The 20268-nt window shown below is 41.9% G+C and overlaps 1 protein-coding gene across 14 annotated transcripts in view; it reads right to left on the bottom strand.

The window, feature by feature from the left end:
• DLG1 (discs large MAGUK scaffold protein 1) overlaps positions 1-20268 on the bottom strand; it is a 427573-nt gene that overhangs the window by 256244 nt on the left and 151061 nt on the right. The window lies entirely within an intron of this gene.

Raw genomic sequence — 20268 nt, forward strand, 5'->3', positions numbered from 1 at the left:
TCCACTATACAGTACCTACAAACACAGGGCTCCAAACTGAGACGTGATGTCTGCCCACAACATCTATTGTCAACAAGTCACTAACTTCACAGGAGCAGGAAGGGCCTGATCCAAACCCCACTGGAGTGAATGGAAAGACTTCAACTGACTTCAGTTGGCATTAGATCCAGACCACGACACACCATATGTTATCTACAGCATAAAGGGCAAGTGAAAGGAAACAACTGGCAAACTGAACAACTAATGCAGTTCTGGTTACTTCAGAAAGAAAAATAATAAGGTCTGGACTACATGTTCTGCACTGATTTAACGAAACTGGTAGAAAAACTGATTTAGTGAAATTGGTGCAACTCCCTAGTGTGGATTCAGTTTTACCAATATAAAGTAGGGCTGTCAAACGATTAAAAACATTAATCATGATTAATCCTTGATTAAAAAAATTAATATTGAACAATCATGCTGTTAAACAATAATAGAATATCATTTATTTAAAATTTTAGATGTTTTCTACATTTTCAAATATATCTAATTCAATTACAACACAGAATACGTGTACAGTGCTAACTTTATATTTAATTTTTAATACAATTATTTGCACTGTAAAAAATAAAATAGTGTTTTTCAATTCACCTAGTACAAATACTGTAGTGCAATCTCTAACATGAAAGTTGAATTTACAAATGTAGAATTATGTACAAAAAAAATCTGCATACAAAAATAAAGCAATGTAAAACTTTAGAGCCTACAAGTCCATTCAGTCCTACTTCAGCCAATTGCTCAGACAAACAAGTTTGGTTACAATTTGCAGGAGATAATGTTGCCCCCATCTTGTTGACAATGTCACAAAGTGAGAACAGGCGTCCTCATGGCACTGTTGTAGCTAATGTCACAAGATATTTACGTGCCAGATGCGCTAAAGATTCATATGTCCCTTCATGCTTCAACCACCATTCCAGAGGACATGCGTCCATGCTGATGATGGGTTCTGCTCGATAACGATCCAAAGCAAAGTAGCATGTTCACTTTCATCATCTGAGTCAGATCCCACCAACAGAAGGTTGATTCTCATTTTTGGTGGTTCGGGTTCTGTAGTTTCCATATTGGAGTGTTGCTCTTTTAAGACTTCTGAAAGCATGCTCCACACCTCGTCCCTCTCAGATTTTGGACGGCACTTCAGATTCCTAAACCTTGGGTCGAGTGCTGTAGCTATTTTTAGAAATCTCACACTGCTACCTTCTTTGTGTTTTGTCAAATCTGCTGTGAGAAGTGTTCTGAAAACAAACATGAGCTGGGTCATCATCCGAGACTGATATAACATGAACTATACGGCAGAATGCAGGTAAAACAGAACAGGAGACATACAATTCTCCCCCAAGGAGTTCAGTCACAAATTTAATTAATGCATTTTTTTTAACGAGCATCATCAGCATGGAAGCATGTCTTCTGGAATGGCGGTTGAAGCATGAAGGGACATACGAATGTTTAGCATATCTGGCACGTAAATACCTCACAATGTGGCTACAGAAGTGCTATGTGAATGCCTTTTCTCACTTTCAGGTGACATTGTAAATAAGAAGTATCTCTCGTAAATGTAAACAAACCTGTTTGCCTTAGCGATTGGCTGAACAAGAAGTAGGACTGAGTGGATTTGTAGGCTCTAAAGTTTTACATTGTTTTTGAGTGCAGCTATTTAGCAAAAAAAAGTCTACATTTGTGAATTACAGTTTCACGATAAAGAGATTACACTACAGTACTTGTGTGAGGTGAATTGAAAAATACTATTTCTTTTATAATTTTTACAGTGCAAATATTTGTAATATAAATAATAATATAAAGGAGCACTGTACAGTTTGTATTCTATGTTGTAATAGAAATCTATATATTTGAAAATGCAGAAAAATATCCAAACATTTAATAAATTTCAATTGCTTAACAATGCTACTGGGATTAATATTTTTAATCACAATTAAGCTCACGAAAGCTTATGCTCAAATAAATTTGTTAGACTGTAAGGTGCCACAAGTACTCCTTTTCTTTTTGCAATTAATCAACAGCCCTAGTTTAAAGGTGTTCGTAACAAAAGAAAATATACAGCTATAAACAGCTTTATGGGGGGGTTACTCAGATTTAATTATATCAGTTTAGGACCCGAATTAATTAAGTCAAAGGAACAAAATTTGTAGATAAGTGCTAAAACAATTTAGGCACACCATTCTGTGCTAAAATTTCATGGAGTTAAATAATTTTTAAAGGTACATAATTTAAAATACTGTTCCACCACCAAGCAGTAAACAATATGAACTACAGGCAACATCCATTAAAATACTGATCCGTGTAATAGCAGAACAAAGTTAAGACTTACTGTATATCAAAACTTGAATTTTCCAAATAAATTTAAGATAACATGATTTTAAGCGCAACAATACAAAAAACAGCAAAAATTTTAAACCATTTTAAAGAATGATTAAATAGAACAAGAAGATTTCAAAATTATGCATAATATATTTTAAATATATTTCTGCCTATTTACACTATAAGAAAAGGCATTTCAGTAACACTTCAAATATTAAACTCTTAATATTAGAAAACAATGGTTTAACATTTTAAGGGATTACTACTAAATTGTTCTCTCAAAGGTATCAGAATATCCTTACAACTTTAAATACACAGCTTCACAATTTTTAAAATATTACATTTAACTGTAGAAACGAGATGCCTCTAGAAAGTTGATGGTACACAGATATATCCAAAAGTAACAAAAGACAAATACATGCACAATATAACAGAACTCCAGTTATCAACAGGTCTTGGAGACATATGTTACCTTAGATAATGGTGATCTAGTTAACTATCTTGAGAAGTTACATATACTATAACCTCCTGTATACAAATCTCTGGTCAACTCTTCAACCAACCTCACTTGCACGTCATTTCACTCATTTTGGAATGCAAAGACGACAACCCTTTTTAACCACAATTTGAGCTATCTGTATTATACACTAAGAGCTACACTAAAAGAACATTAAGGTTGTAAAATAAATCCTCAAAAGTTAGGAAATTACATAATTAAAACTGTCTAATTTATTTTAATAGTTTTTTGTTTGTGACTTCCTAGGTTTTTAAAAATGCAAATTGAAAATGATAATTTGATCCTGTGGCATTGTATTGACATCCAAATGGTTCATCAGCGGGGTTAGAGCCTTTAGATCTCTGCCACTTAAGCTAAAGGAGTAAACCAGTGATTCTCAACCGTTCCAGACTACTGTACCCCTTTCAGGAGTTTGATTTGTCTTGCATACCCCACATTTCACCTCACTTAAAAATTACTTGCTTACAAAATCAAACATAAAAACACAAAAGTGTCACAGCACACAATTACTTAAAAATTGCTTACTTTCTCATTTTTACCATATCATTATAAAATAAATCGATTGCAATACGATACTTGAGCCTGTTTTTCACTTGTGACCAGTGTCTGAAACCCGAGCCCTGCCACCTGGGGCTGAAGCATGTAACTTAGCTTTGTGGGGCCCTGGGCAACTGCCATGCTTGTCACCCCCTAACGCCGACCCTGAACTTGTGACCATCCTAAACCAGTCCTGTGACCCCACTGAGGGTTGCAACCTCCAGGTTCAGAAACTCTGATCTCGATTAGTTGAATACTCCCTGGAAGACCTCTGCATACCCCCAGGAATATGCACACCCCTGGTTGAGAACCAGTGGACTAAACAATAGCAGCAGGAGGTTGTCATTACCATGTGGACCAGTCGATTTGTTTGTCCTTTCTCCCATTGGCTCCTAGGCTTCCCTTCCCTGCTCCAATGTCTCCCCCACTCTCTGCCACTGGCCCCAGGTGTCCTTCCCCAGTCCTTCTGGTGAAGCACTGGAATGGGTTACCTAGGGAGGTGGTGGAATCTCCTTCCTCAGAGGTTTTTACGGTCAGGCTTGAAAAAGCCCTGGCTGGGATGATTTAGTTGGGGATTGGCCCTGCCAGAGGGTTGGACTAGATGATATCCTGAGGTCCCTCCCAACCCTGATATTCTATGTTTCTCCAGGCTCTTACTCTCCACCTTCAGTCTTGTTGCCCAGCCATTCACAGCTTCTCACCCTTTCTTCCCAGTACCCCACTCCTACCCACTGGCTCAGCTCCAGCATCCCATCCCCCTGGATCCCTGGCCCAGTTTCCTTTCCAGGCCCTGTCTCTCCTTCAGTTTCTCTCCCACTCCCCCGCCCACCTTCTACAGTTAGTCTCAGTTGTTTCTTTGCATCCCCCTCTCCCCCCACCGCTCCTCATCCAATCTGTCTTACCACTGGAGCTACATGCTTGCTCCAGCCAGCTTCCAGCTGTTGCTCCTCCAACATGAAGTGCCAATCCACCCCTACTTGAGCTCCTCATCCAAGTCTCCTTGACCAACAAATCCTAGTTCTCCCTCTGGCCCCTTGTCCTGTGTAAGACAAACCCCCATCACTGTCTCCTAATCATCCTCTCCTGCATCACCAGGATCTTTGTCCCAGTCTCCACCTCCCATCCACCTCACATGTTCCCCCCCCTCCATTTTTCTCCTGGCTCCCTAATCCAGTCTGCCCCAATCTACCACCCCCCTACTCCCAGGTTCTCTTTACCCTTACAATCTACCAGCTCTCAGTCCCAGCCTTCCTCTCCCGCAGCCCTCAGTCCCTTTGGTCCAACCTATTCCCCACACCGCATCCCAGTCTGGCTCTTGTCCTCTCTATATTTGAGACAGACTGCTTCCTCCCCCATGATCCCTGGGCACTAGGAGGGCACTGAGAGCATAGGAGACAACCTCTCTGCTTTCAGTTCCTGTGCCTGAGCCAACAGTGGCCCACAGCAGTTAGGAACTGCAACTCCAGGGGAAGTCCTGCTCAGTCCCTAGAGCCCTGAACTGGAGTATGCTCAGTGCAGACAGAATCTTCAGAGGTTTTAGATTCTAGTGAGCACAAGTGAACTGAGATTTTTCAAAGGCTTATAAATAGGTCAAATTTTCACAGGGATAGCAAAAAGCACTTTCCTCACACCAGGATGACCTTTCCTCATGCCAAATTTCAAGTCCCTGCCCCAAAGCAGGGAGGATCTAGAGTTTACAACCAATTTGTTAATATGGGCAAAACAATATATTTTCCCCTAATCTTGTTCTTGGAAATGTTGAACCATTTTTGCTAAAGCGTTCAAAAAAACCTGAGCCAGAGGCATACACCTGACATCATCTCTTAGCTGGAGTATGAAGCGTTCAGCTAGGAAACTCCAACCGGTACTGAATGCTGCACCACATCTCCTCAGCACCATTGGCTACCACAGACACATCAGATCTGTCCTGTACACATCAGATCTGTCCTGTACTCCCTACATTGGCTTCCCACGGAACACTGAATCAAGTTTGAGGTCCCAGTACATATTTTCAAGGTGCTCAATAGCCTTGGCATAGAAACAAAAGCACCACAATGAAGATTGGAGTTGACCACTTCCCTCCTCTCATACAATGAACTTCCTACAGTTAGGTTAAAGCTCATCTGTGTAGCAGACACAGCTTTCTAAGGGGTTCTGAAAGGAACTTCCCCAGGAACTAAGACCACCCAGGAATGAAGGCCCACCACAAACTTTACCACCTGCCACTCTAAGTGCAAGGTGAATTTTTTTGACCTCGTCTTCTCTTACATACATACAGGAATGTGGGCGGGTATGGGTGTGGGTAATGTAAAAAAGCTCCTAAACAAAATACTGCACTGCGCACACAATCTGAAGTATGCAAGGAATGAGATTTTTGCCTCGCCATAACTGCTCCTGCTACTCAGGGGGAAACCCATTGAGGGGGAAAAAAACAGTGACTTGTCATTAGTGGCGATCCAATTCCTTTCATGAGTACTGAACCCACACAAATTTCTAAAAACTGAAGTTTATGGTTATTTTCAAATTATCTTCAAATATGCAAATTATCCCACTAATTTGCATAAAGTGTGATAAAGCTGAGCAAATCATGGCAGCTAAGCAAACTGCTGCCTCGTAAGACTCAGTCTTATTTATTTAAAAAACAAAACTGCAGCTCTGTCTTCTATGTACAACTAAAGCAGTATGAAAGTGTTGAGACTTAGTAACAGTGGTTGTAGCAGTGTGCTGAAACCATCCTCACCAACACTGACTACTGTTATAGAATGTTTCCAGAATCAACTGAGTGAGGCCACAATGTGGTAGAAAGGTCTCTGAGATACATACAGTACCTATCAACAAATCCTATTAGATAGATAGAGATACAGTATCAGGCTTTGTTGAAGAGCACATATCAATTTGTGTCTTTTTGTGAAGAAATACTTAATACCAAATTTCATCAGTTTCACATGAAGTACATAGTTTTCACAGTTGTCAGTTCACACTAATCAATATTGAAACTGAAATGATAAATAACTTGAACTACATTCACAAAGATTGTGTGGAAATTTATATTTTTTAAAGACATCAAAAGTTTAAATGAGTTGGTGGAACAGGCACGCAACACATAATAGGCCTAAAAAACTTTGTATAAACTTGTATTGTTTCCCCACAAATTCTCCTATCGTGGCTTTTGATATACCACTGTGTGAAATATAAATATCTTTAACTGGTGGCATTATGATAGCATAGAGGCCTAAAATTTTTTTGAATCCCTGGTAAATTTAAAAGAAAAAATCATATTTTAGAATATAAAAATAGCATTTTGAAATGTGTAAGAAGTTTGCAAATATTACACTGGTTTTGAAAACCTGCGTCTCCCCTAAAAAAAGTCTTCATTTAAAAATCGTTTATACTAATTTTCTCTTTTAATTAAGGCATTTAAACCCTGCTTTAAATGGATACAACACAACATGACCTACAGCATCAGTAGGAGGTTTATATATTTTGAATTGCATTTGCAGATTATGTATTATAATTTGGTACAATTTCTATATAATATACATTTCAGAGGAGCAGCCGTGTTAGTCTGTATTTGCAAAAAGAAAAGGAGTACTTGTGGCACCTGAGAGACTAACAAATTTATTTGAGCATAAGCTTTCGTGAGCTACAGCTCATTTCATCGGATATACATTGTTTTATACAGAAATATATATTACCACATTTTATACTACTAGTGTACTTCTTCTAGTGTTAATTTTTTAAGCTATTTTAGAAATTTGCATTAAAGGGAGTTTTGTTCGATAATGTTGAAACATTAAGATAAACAACCTAATTGTTATCAGGTAAATGCATAGGGATTTTGCACTGGAATAGGCTAACCTAATTTTTGTAACCAAAATCAAACCATTTAAAAACTAAAGTATTAGATGTGATTTGCTTTATAAATAGATTATTTAAAACAGAAATAATCAATACATCAACTGGTGAGGCCAATGTAATGAGCGCTCCAGAATTTTCCATTAAACACCAAGAATTTAGCAAAACAAGAATACCCTCCTTTCCCCATCCCCAACAAAACAGAACAACGAAGTAGCACTTGAACTGAAAACTACAAAAAGTATTGTGTGCGCATCCCAAAAAATGGAATTAAAACAGGGCATACTACAGCACTGCTACAGTACAAACGTGGGATGAATTCCACTGCAAAAGGAATTCAGCCCTCCCTCCACCTTCAAACAAAATGCTTTGTGGAAAGCAAAGTGCAAATTTGTCCCTTATGGGACAAACAATGATTAGCAACATTCCATAACAGCATGACACCTAAAATTTGGGAATATACCTTTTTCGGTGTCTCAAAATGGAATTCAAATGAAACATGCAGTAAATGGAAATTTGAAGGAAATATTACAGATAAGCTAGAGAAAACAAGAATATTAACATTTTCTACAGTTCGTACAGAATGCCCATTATACACTGTGTAACTTCATTTCTTTTCTGAAGGCATAAAATAATTTCCTAAGGAAAAACAACACTCTTTGTATCTAAAAACATGTGCTACTTTAAAAATACATACCTTTTCTAAGGAACAGTTAGGCCACGATCCATCAGAGCACCAGCCACTACTAGCTCTCACTTTGGCTGTGCTTTTTGTAGGACTCTTTTTTACACTATCACGTAGGTTTGTGAACTTGCCTCTGTGTATTGAGGACACAGGCAATGTTGCTGAACTAAAAGACTTATGAAGACCCAGTGCCTGCTGCTGACGCTGGAAAGGATGCTGTGGCCGTGTAAAATGGACACTCTGAGGCATTTCCATCCCGGGATTCCTTGTAAAATCAGCAAGCCTGATGGTTCCGATTTCACAGCCATCTGGAGCATCACATTTGTGGCCATGACAGTAAGAGGTCATCAGACAGGTAATCCACGCAAGCCTTTTCAGAAAATTAACGTTGTATTTTTTTTTTTAAAAAATGATGTATGCTTATTCTAGAAAGGTTTCAAAACACTGTTTTCATTTTGTGAGTTATCCGATAGGAAAACAAAGAGCAAAATGCTATTTTAGCCAGTACTATGCATCTGTGCACACGCGCTTGCTCTATTTAAAGAGCATCATTAAGCTCTACACATAACGGTCCCTTTGGAAGGCACATATAATCAATGATGTGCAGGGATTATTGAGTAGATGGCAAAGGTCTTCTGACATTTCCACAGGTCTATGAAAAGCAGAACATTATCATTTTGAGACAAATTTATTCCTCCCCTAAACTTCTTTACTTTGTATTGGGACTATTTAGGCACTTTTAACCACAAAAGAATTTTATGAACTGCATAAACTGCTTGAGATTCAGTGTGAAATAGTCTCCACAGTTATCTGATGGTTTGGATATTAAGATACAAACAGGAACTGACAGCTGCTCCTCTAGTTATCATAGAGCTGCCATGTCTAATCATAGAATCATAGAATATCGGGGTTGGAAGGGACCTCAGGAGGTCATCTAGTCCAACCCCCTGCTCAAAGAAGGACCGATCCCCAACTAAATCACCCCAGCCAGGGCTTTCTCAAGCCTGATCTTAAAAACTTCAAAGGAAGGAGATTCCACCACCTCCCTAGGTAACCCATTTCCAGTTTCACTACCCTCCTAGTGAAAAAGTTTTTCCTATAATCCAACCTAAACCTCCCCCACTGCAACTTGAGAAAATTACTCCTTCTTCTGTCATCTGCTACCACTGAGAACAGTCTAGATCCATCCTCTTTGGAACCCCCTGACAGGTAGTTGAAAGCAGCTATCAAATCCCCCCTCATTCTTCTCTTCTGCAGACTAAACAATCCCAGTTCCCTCATCCTCTCCTCATAACTCATGTGTTCCAGTCCCCTAATCATTTTTGTTGCCCTCCGCTGGACTCTTTCCAAATTTTTCCACATCCTTCTTGTAGTGTGGGGCCCAAAACTGGACACAGTACTCCAGAGAGGCCTCACCAATGTTAACTAGAGGGGAACGATCACGTCCCTCGATCTGCTGGCAATGCCCCTACTTATACAGCCCAAAATGCCATTGGCCAATGCCACTGTTGACTCATATCCAGCTTCTCGTCCACTGTAACCCCTAGGTCCTTTTCTGCAGAACTGCTGCTGAGCCATTCGGTCCCTAGTCTATAGCGGTACATGGGATTCATCCGTCCTAAGTGCAGGACTCTGTACTTGTCCTTGTTGAACCTCATCAGATTTCTTTTGGCCCAATCCTCCAATTTGTCTAAGGCCCTCTGTATCCTATCCCTACCCTCCAGCGTACCTACCTCTCCTCCCAGTTTAGTGTCCTCTGCAAACTTGCTGAGGGTGCAATCCACACCATCCTCCAGATCATTTATGAAGATATTGAACAAAACCAGCCCCAGGACCGACCCTTGGGGCACTCCACTTGATACCAGCTGCCAACTAGACATGGAGCCATTGATCACTACCCGTTAAGCCCGACAATCTAGCCAGCTTTCCATCCACCTTATAGTGCATTCACCCAGCCCATACTTCTTTAACTTAATGGCAAGAATACTGTGGGAGACCGTGTCAAAAGCTTTGCTAAAGTCAAGGAACAACACATCTACCGCTTTCCCCTCATCCACAGAGCCAGTTATCTCATCACAGAAGGCAATTAGATTAGTCAGGCATAACTTGCCCTTGGTGAATCCATGCTGACTGTTCTTGATCACTTTCTTCTCCTCTAAGTGCTTCAGAATTGATTCCTTGAGAACCTGCTCCAAGGTTTTTCCAGGGACTGAGGTGAGGCTGACTGGCCTGTAGTTCCCAGGATCCTCCTTCTTCCCTTTTTTAAAGATGGGCACTACATTAGCCTTTTTCCAGTCATCCGGGACTTCCCCCAATCGCCATGAATAATCTTCTACTGAAGATTACTTTAATCTTCTGCTGAAAGTGTAAGTAATTGAGTTGTACAATAAGAAAAGGAGTACTTGTGGCACCTTAGAGACTAACCAATTTATTTGAGCATGAGCTTTCGTGAGCTACAGCTCACTTGATTCCTTGATTTTTGTAGCTCACGAAAGCTCATGCTCAAATAAATTGGTTAGTCTCTAAGGTGCCACAAGTACTCCTTTTCTTTTTGCGAATACAGACTAACACGGCTGTTACTCTGAAACCGAGCTGTACAATGTATCACTTATGCAATGTTGAAACAGAAAGTCAAAAAAGGGATACTTCGATCTAAAATTCCACATGATTAGACAAGCTGATGGTTTGTTTATTTTATTTATTTATTTAAACTGTGTAGGGGCCCAACCCTGCAACCACCTGCTGCAGAGTATGGCTCTTAAAAATGTGAGTAGTCCAATTGACTTCAGTGTGACATGTCACATAGGTAAAATTACAGTGGGACCAGGAGTGGGACCAATCATGCTAACACTGTATAAGAATTGACAGGTCAATATAGCAACAAAGCACTAGCACAAAACTAAGCCACTATCCACTGAAGATCTTTATGGTAATTTGGTCTTTTAAATTATCATAAATTTAGTATTTAATCAGGCAGTTCATGACCTCCTTTTTAAAAGTATCTTGTACTAAAAAAAAACTTTAGATGCCTTTTTTTGTAATTAACTTCTATTTTTTAAAAATGAAAGCTAATATTGTATTAAGACTCCACAAAAACAATCATGTTCTTGGCTCCCTCCTGTTGGCTTTGTAGCAGATATCAAACATTAATCCCAAATATTGCTACTATCAATTAATTTGAACAAAACCAAAAATTATGTTTTTCCACTCAATTTAACATAAAATATTTGTTACATAGAAAAAACTTTAAATGATAGCCATTATGAATCATAGTAGTCTTTTCCTAATGTAAGAAGGGCTAGAGGTAGCTGACGTTTTATAGTTGATATTCATTGTATACTTTATTAATCAAAGCACTGGCCTTGCTCTACCATGTCTTTTCTTTGAACTGTCTGCTAGAGTGCCATAAGATGTTAGCGCAGTGGCTCTCAAACTTTTGTACTGGTAATCTCTTTCACATAGCAAGCCTCTGAGAGTGACCCCCCCCTTATAAATTAAAAATATATTTTTATATATTTAATACCATTATAAATGCTGGAGGCAAAAAGGGGTTTGGGTTGGAGGCTGACAGCTCACGACCCCTCCCCCATGTATAACCTCACGACCCCCAATTTGAGAACCCCTTAGCTGTTTCAGTGACCAGGCATGGTTTTGAGGACTCTGCACACATTTCCCAGTGAAGACTAAACACGACAATTCAGATCAACATTTGGGACCGTTATCTGTTCGACGGTCTGGAGCGGGTGGTAGTTATATCTGCCACCCACTCTCTCCAGGAAGATCAGCATTTGCAAATACTGTAACACTAGCCACTGAAGTCTGTGATAGTAACCCCTGCTATGAGGTAACTACAAAATATAACTTTTTGTAACGTTGAGCCATGTTACTGGCAGGGCCCAGGAAATAAAAGAACAGCCTCTTACCAGAACTCCAGCAAGCCACATCTTTATTGTGGTATCAGATGTAAATATATATTTGGCAAAAATTTAATAACTTAAAAACCAAATGGATCCTTCAGCCTCTAAGGGAGTTTGGCAGACAGCTGGAGGAGGTGCTGTCAGTGCTTCCCTACTTTGAAGTCTGTTGGGGGTAAAAACTTCCACACTGCTCTGTGGCAGGACCAGGCAATGGATGAAATCTATAATACAGTTGAGTGGGAGCACGAGCATAATTTTTGTTCTTCGAGATGTGTTGCTCATGTCCATTCCATGTTAGGTGTGTGTGTTTGCCACATGCACCAGTGTCAGAAGATTTTCCCTCAGTGGTATCTGCAGAGTACCAGCTCTGGTGACCTCTGGAGTGGTGCGCATATGCGTCAGTATAAGAGGTGCCACCGGCTCCCCCCACCCTCAGTTCCTTCTTGCTGGAACTCTGACAGAGGGGAAGGAGAGCAGATCATGAAATGGACATGAACAAAACATCTCGAAGTAAGAAGTAACAGTTATGAAAATGTAGTAACCCTTTTTTCTTCTTCGAGTGCTTACTCTTGTCCATTCCATGTTAGGTGACTCCCAAGCAGTATCTCCAGAGGCGGGTAGGAGTTCATGGACCTGTTGGTTGCAACACCATGGGTCGTGAAGGTGTGCACTGATGACCACGTTGCAGCCCTGCAGATGTCTTGGACAGGGACTTGCGCCAGGAAGGCTGCCGACGATGCCTGAGCTCTGGTCGAATGGGCCATCGCTATCGATGGAGGTACAATCTGCGCCAACTTGTATCAAGTACGGATGCAGGTGGTGATCCAAGACGACAACCTTTGAGAAGACACTGGAAGGCCTTTCATCCTGTCAGCCACCATGATGAAAAGTTGAGTGGATCTATGGAAGGGTTTAGTACGCACTAGTAGAAAGCCAAGGCCCATCTAATGTCCAGGATGTGCAAACGCCTCTTCTCATTGGACGCATGAGGCTTCGGGCAGAAGAAAGACCAGGAAGAAAACATCCTGGTTAACATGAAAAGGCGACACCAACTTTGGAAGGAAAGCAGGATGGGGATGCAACTGAACCTTATCCTTGTAGAACACCATATACAGGGACTCTGACATAAGAACTTTAATCTCAGAGTCCCACCTCGCTGAAGTTAGAGCCACAAGGAAAGCAACCTTCCACGACAGATGTGAAAGAGAACAGGAGGCTAGAGGCTGGAAGGGAGGGCCAATGAGCCGAGAGAGGACTAGATTTAGGTCCCATTGAGGCACTGGGTTCCAGACCGGTGTAAAAAGTCTCTCAAGGCCTTTTATGAACCTGACCGTCATCTTATGCGAGAATACTGATCTGCCCTAGATGCAGGGACGGAAGGACAATATGGCCCCCAGGGGCACCGTGATCAAGGAGATAGACAAGCCCTGAGGTTTCAAATAAAGCAGGTAATTCAGAATGGACTGCAGAGAAGACTAGCTCAGAGAGATCTTCTGCTCCAATGTCCAGCAGAAGCACTTCCACTTCGCCAGGTAAGTCACTCTAGTGGAGGGCTTCCTACTCGCCAACAGAACTCGCTGGAATTGACTACAGCAGGCCTGCTCCTCCGGGTTCTGTCACACAGCATCCATGTTGTGAGGTGGAGAGAAGCAACGTTCGGGTGCAGCAACCTCCCATGATCTTGAAAGAGCAGGCCTGGATGGTTGGGAAGCGTCCATGGGGGCGCTGTTGCCAAGTCCATGAACTTGTTGAACCAATGGCATTTTGGGATGTATAAGTAGGGGCATTGCCAGCAGATCGAGGGACGTGATCGTCCCCCTCTATTCAACACTGGTGAGGCCTCACCTGGAGTACTGTGTCCAGTTTTGGGCCCCCCCCACTACAAGAAGGATGTGGAAAAATTGGAAAGAGTCCAGCGGAGGGCAACAAAAATGATTAGGGGACTGGAACACATGAGTTATGAGGAGAGGTTGAGGGAACTGGGGATGTTTAGTCTATGGAAGAGAAGAATGAGGGGGGATTTGATAGCTGCTTTCAACTACCTGAAAGGGCATTCCGAAGAGGATGGCTCTAGACTGTTCTCAGTGGTAGCAGATCACAGAACAAGGAGTAATGGTCTCAAATTGCACTGGGGGAGATTTAAGTTGGATATTAGGAAAAACTTTTTCGCTAGGAGGGTGGTGAAACACTGGAATGCGTTGCCTAGGGAGGTGGTGGAATCTCCTTCCTTAGAAGTTTTTAAGGTCAGGCTTGACAAAGCCCTGGCTGGGATGATTTAATTTGGGATTGGTCCTGCTTTTGAGCAGGGGGTTGGACTAGATGACCTCCTGAGGTCCCTTCCAACCCTGATATTCTATGATTCTAAGTCACAACAATCTCAAAGATCGAGTGGTCAGGCCCGACTGGAGCCCTTTTGTAAAAAGGGCAAGGGCTACAAGCGCCGTCTAGGCCAACAACCAGTCTTGTCCTCCCACTCGGGCTCCTCCCGCTCCCCATCTGGAAACAAGCAGTCATTTTGAGGGTGCGCCCGAGGGTGACCTTCCAGTCTGCAGCCAGGATCCTGCATCCCTTTTGTTTTCAAACCATCTGTTTCCTTTCCTCCCTGCATGGGCAGATATAACATCGGACCAGTGGGTCCTCAGCACAATGGCAGTAGGGTATACCCTACAGTTTATTTCTATCCCCCCGCCCACTCCCCTGTCCCTCTTTAGGGACCCTTCTCACGAGCAACTTCTTGCCCAAGAGCTGCAAGCTGTCCTGCGAGTAGGGGCCGTGGAGGAAGTCCCCATGCATCTAAGGGTATGTCTTCACTACCTGCTGGATTGGCGGGCAGCAATGGATCCAGCGGGGATTGATTTATTGCGTGTAGTCAAGTCGCGATAAATGGATCCCTGAGCACTCTTCTGTCGACTCCTGTACTCCAGCTCTGCGAGAGGCGCAGGCGGAGTCGACGGGGGAGCGGCAGCAGTCGACTCCCCGCGGTGAAGACACCACAGTAAGTCTATCTAAGTATGTCAACTTAAGCTATGTTATTCACATAGCTGAAGCTGTGTCACTTAGATCAATCCTCCCCACTCTCCCCCAATGCAGACCAGGGTTAAGAGGGAAAGGGTTCTACTCTCGATCAGTGTTCCCTCTAATTTTTTCCATCCATGTGCGGAATGAATTTTGTTATGTGCACCGAATTATCGCGGTAATGTGCAGATGTGCGCCACCAATAGAAACAAAAACCTAGATATAATACATATTTTTTAAAAGTTACGCTAGGGATAATTACTTCAGCCAGGACAGGTTAAGCATTTTAGAATTCACTACTCAAAAGAATTAAATTTAAGCCTAAGAGAGAAATAAAAATTATGAAATGCATAGACCAGTCAAAAAACTCAAATAACATCATTTTGAAAGAATAAAATTACAGCGAATATATGTGCATTGCAGGAAGTGTCAAGAAGTAACAACAATAATACAAGTATGTGTTGGGAGGTGAGAGTGAAAGTGAGTGTGTGAGACAGAGACCTGGACAAGGTCCTCACAATTCTGCCACAAGTACTTACTGCTTTGGAATGGTGGTCCGAGCTGGGCAATATGTCAGAAGGGACACCCTTTGCGACTCTGAAACCCACAATGGTACTAGTGTTGGACACATCCAACCTGAGCTGGGGGGGCCCACCTCGGAACACTCAAGACCCCAAGGGTTGTGGTCCTGGGAAGAGCTGGCACTGCACATCACCATCACAGAGCTCAGGGCCAATAACAGTAACTCCACACAATAGTTCCCTCAAAGGTGCACACCTGCATAGCTGTGCACAACAGAATGAAGGACAACACACCTAATTAGTGGAGCCGCGCAGACGCGGCTCCACTAATTAGGTGTCTCCTGGACCCTGGAGAGAGGACATGGAAGGTGAGGTGGTGGGGGAAAATAGAGTGTAGGTGGGGAAACTAAGTTTGGGGCATCCCAGGACTCCCAGCCCCAGCTGGGCTGCATGCGGCAGCCAAGGAGAGATGTGACTTTCCCCAGCAGCCACTTCTCTGCAGCCCTAGCTGTGCTGTCGCGGGAGGGAGAGAGGAGGGGAGAGTGAGTCTCAGTCTCTCCCAGCTCCAGTTGGGCTGTGAGGGCTCAGAACACCATTTCCTACTAGTACTGGCCCTACTGAAAGTGGCTGGCAGCTGAGCTCACTTAGTAACTCATGGCTTCTAGATCACTCAGGTGCACTTCCTTAGCCTGAGCAGTATCAGCCACTCAGACTCCAGTTGCTGCAGCTGGGAGGGGGCTTGGAAAGCAAATCTAATTCCTGCAGGCAGAATGTGGCTGTGCAAGGGTGGCTGGGCTCCCTGAGACTTCCTTCGTTTAACTATAAATGGAGCCGTTCTTCCGGCTGATAAAGCTACCACTGCTCGTTCGGGGTGGGGTTTGGTTTTTTTAATCACCAGAAGAGCTCTCCTCCGGCGATAACCTATGTCTACACTGCCCGCAGCACTGTAACATGGGCCGAGTAGACATACCCTAAGTGTTTGTACTTTTATTTGTATTTGGGGATGCTGGGCAGGAGGGAAAACAATTAAATGCTCCAGTGCCTTTCTTCCTCTTGAGCTGTAATGAGACAGTGCATTCAGTTCTGGGCACCAAGGTACTGACAGATGAGAGGGCGCTTGTAGAAGAGTGACAGAAACAATCCAGGGACTGCATTATGAGGGAATGACTGGAAAAGCTAAATACATATCACTTAGCAGAATGCTGCTTAGAGAAAGCATGTGACAGTCCAGGTTACACCACTGAGTGGGATTGCTGAATATGGCAAAGCGCTGAGGGAGAGTAATTAGGAGTGACTGGATGAACTTACGAAAGGGAGGGAAACGTTTAGGCAGATCAGGAAAAGCTTTGTGAGCATGCAAAAGAGTGAGTGAAAGATTAACCCATTGACTGATTTCTGGGTGGTGGCCTGGGAAAGAGGAGAGTTCAACTATCAGTCTCTCCTAGCCCTAGCTGGGCTGTGGGGGTTGGGAGAGACTTCTGCTGGAGAAAAAACAGTTACTACTTACTGCAGTTAGTTTTTTAAGAGGAATCCAAATAATCTCTTCTCCTCCCCAAAACTGTCATTAAAAATCACATTTAATAACTTTTTTTATAATCAAAAAAGTGACAATGTATTATTTATGCCTAGCTTTTTCACTGGATGGCATTTGAGAATTGCTTAACTGTTACATAGGTTAATTAATCTAGTTCCTAAAATGAATGCTACCTCCACCAGCTGCTTAAAATGTTTGGATTTAGCGTAGTCTGGAAACACGTATTACAGCAGGTTTGAAGTTTGATTTGCAGTATCACTCTTGTATTTTCTGACCTGTCATGTCCCAGTCCCAGCCCCAGCTCCAGGGCTACAGTGGCCAGTGCTTCATCTTTTGAGAGCAGCTTTCCCTGAAGATTTAGTGGTCTATTGTAGGAGTAGGTTATTAAATTGGGCCTCTGGTGCATATTATTTATGCTTTCACTTAATGGCCATGCCTTTGTTTTATTTATATAGCTGTTTTCAGTATGCCACATGTTGGTGTGTTTACTAGCTTGAGTTGTTAGAAAGGATGATAAAATCCATGTACTCCAAGGGCAGTGTTAATTTTTTTTATTTGATTTCATATTAAACAAACATCTGAAGCAATGCACCTTGTTAATTAGCCCTTATTTTAATATTCTTTCTCCTTCCATATCTGTGAACTTAAAAAAATCATATATATAGGTTTTTTGTTTGTACTGGTGGAGCATATCCGCACATTACCTCGATATTGGTGCACATACCAAAACGCAATCCACACATGGATGGAAAAAATTAGAGGGAACATTGCTCCGCACCCTTCAGCTGAAGCAACTACTCCAGTATATTATGGACTGGGGCCATGACAACGAGTATATTATTTCTTTCCGCCAACGAGGAGAACCTTCTCAAGGTCAAAATACATAATTTTCTACTTGACTCTTTTCGTAAATCAATTAAAACATTTTGAACTTCTGTTGAGCATGAGAGTTCCCAGTCTGTCAGAAACCTATGGCCCATGAGGCCACATGAAGAGACCCTGGGTCTGTAGGGTAGACTCGCCAGAACCAAGTGATGGAAAGTATCTTGAAGATTCCCCGCTAAGTTAAGTAGATCTGGGAACCACTTCTGTCTGACCTAAGCATGTACAATTAGAATAATTTTGGCTTGTCTGATCATGCAAATTATTTTCTATAAGAGGGAATTGGGAGTGGAGGGGGCAGAAGAGATACAGGTGCCCTTGACTCCATGAAATAAGGAATACAGCTGATATTGGTTGACTGTCCTTTCCTACCCTTGAACAAAACTTCTGACAATTCCTCTTCAGTTTGGTCAAATAGATCCACAATCAGGCAACCCATTTTCTACACTACTGACTCTTTCAGTGACCGCTCACGAGTGTCTACACTGACCCTGCTCAGTTGGTCTGCTACAAGATTGTTCATTCACACAGGGTGTACCACTACTGGGAATGTGAATTATGCACCATTCCTGTAACGCTTCTTTGCAAAGATGCGAAGAGAGGACATCACCTTATTTGTTTATATAATAAACCACTGTAGTATTGTCCTTGACTACTTAAACAACTTTGCACTGTACATGAGGCAGAAATGCTTTAAAAGATGCACAAATTGGCCCAAGTTCTAGTAGGTTTATATGGCATCATGTCTCTAGATGGGAACCAAAGTCCTCTGGGTGCAATGAGCTCCTAATGTTGGATGTAGCTGTCGTCACTTTTAGGGATGGAGATCGCGGGATGAATGATACTACCTTTAACACAGTCTGGGAATGAGCCCCCTTTGCTAATGAAAGTAGGGTTTTGGGGGGGATATTCAATTTGTGATTACAGAATAATGACACCCATTAGTTTGAGAGACTTGTATTCTTTGCGGGATGGGGGAGTGGTGTTGGAAATTTAATATAATAATAATATATAATATAAAGGGAAGTGTCTTTGTAGGTTCTAAGGTCAATTTATTCTAATTTATCAGAAAACCTAGGTTCTGGAAGAGGATGCTTGTGTGGGGAAAAAACTTCTTTAAGATGATCTCTTGTTGATTCTTTCATTAGCCAAGTATGGGTCAACATGTAAGCCTACTCTTCTTAAATGGTCTACTACCATAGAGGTATTTTGGAAAAACACTGGGTGCTGTGGACAGCCCAAATGGGAGGATTTTGCACTAGTGAAGTTCCTTCCCTATAATAAATCAAAGGTGCCTGTGATAAGAACACCTTACAAAAATATGGAAGTGTGCATCTTATAGGTTGAGGTCTGAAAACCAATCCTTCTCAGAGAGGGAGGGTATTATAGAGGCTAGAGTTAACATAAGGGATATATAGTACAGATATGCCTTGAATGATTAATGGAGAGACAAGGAGTGTGAGGTAATATATTTTATTGGACCAAGTTCTGTTTGTGAGAAAGACAAGCTTTTGAGCTACACAGAGCTCTCCCTCAGGTCTGGAAAAGGTACTGAGTGTCACAGCTAAATGCAAGATTAAACAGGAAGATTAGCATAAGTAATTAGCACATATTCTAAGGCGGGCTAATCAATTATTTTTTTATCAAGGTCCAAATTTGTTCATCAAGGTATAAACAAGGTCCAGACTCCAGAGAAAATTTAAAAAAAAAACCAATAATGATATTAAGTAAATAAAATGATTTTACGGTCCATTCAAAATCATCTGGCAATCTAAATTTGGCCCGCGGCCTTCCTATGTACTGCCCTGTTCTAAGGGACCATTCAAGGTGAAGTGGCCTGTTATCACCCCTGTAGTCACAGGACAAAAGCGGGGACTAGTGGGTTATAGATTGTTGTAAAACCATAATCCCAGTGTAGTGATTGAGTCTAGACACACCAACTCAAAGCAGCACCAGACCGTGACAGAACAACAGATACAAAACCAGCAGACATATCTCCACTGCTCCCCCCTGCCCAACACACTTTTCAAGATCCAAGAGTCCTAGACACGCCTACCACACCATGTGGTGTACCTTATCCAGTGCACTAAATGTCCCAATAACAACTACATGGGTGAACCATGACAATCACTGCGCTCTCGAATGAAGTCGCACAGGAAAATGATAAAAGACAAACACCCTGTCACCTACGGGTGAACACTTTTACCAAAGCGATCACTTCTATATCTGACCTATCAGTCCTCGTCTCAAAGGAAACCTACACAACACTTTCAATAGACAAGCCTGGAGCTTAAATTCATAACTTTGCTAGACACTATAAATCATGGTCTTAATAAAGATATTGTATTTACAGCTCATTACAACAATCCCATTTGCATTTCTTAAGAAAGATCTGGACCAAAGGCAGGTTCTGAGTCTGTCAAAGATCCTGGCTGGAAGGAACTGAGGTGGCC

This window comes from Lepidochelys olivacea (genome assembly GCF_965140295.1).
Source record: "Lepidochelys olivacea isolate rLepOli2 genome assembly, chromosome: 9".
Lineage (NCBI taxonomy): Eukaryota > Metazoa > Chordata > Testudines > Cheloniidae > Lepidochelys > Lepidochelys olivacea.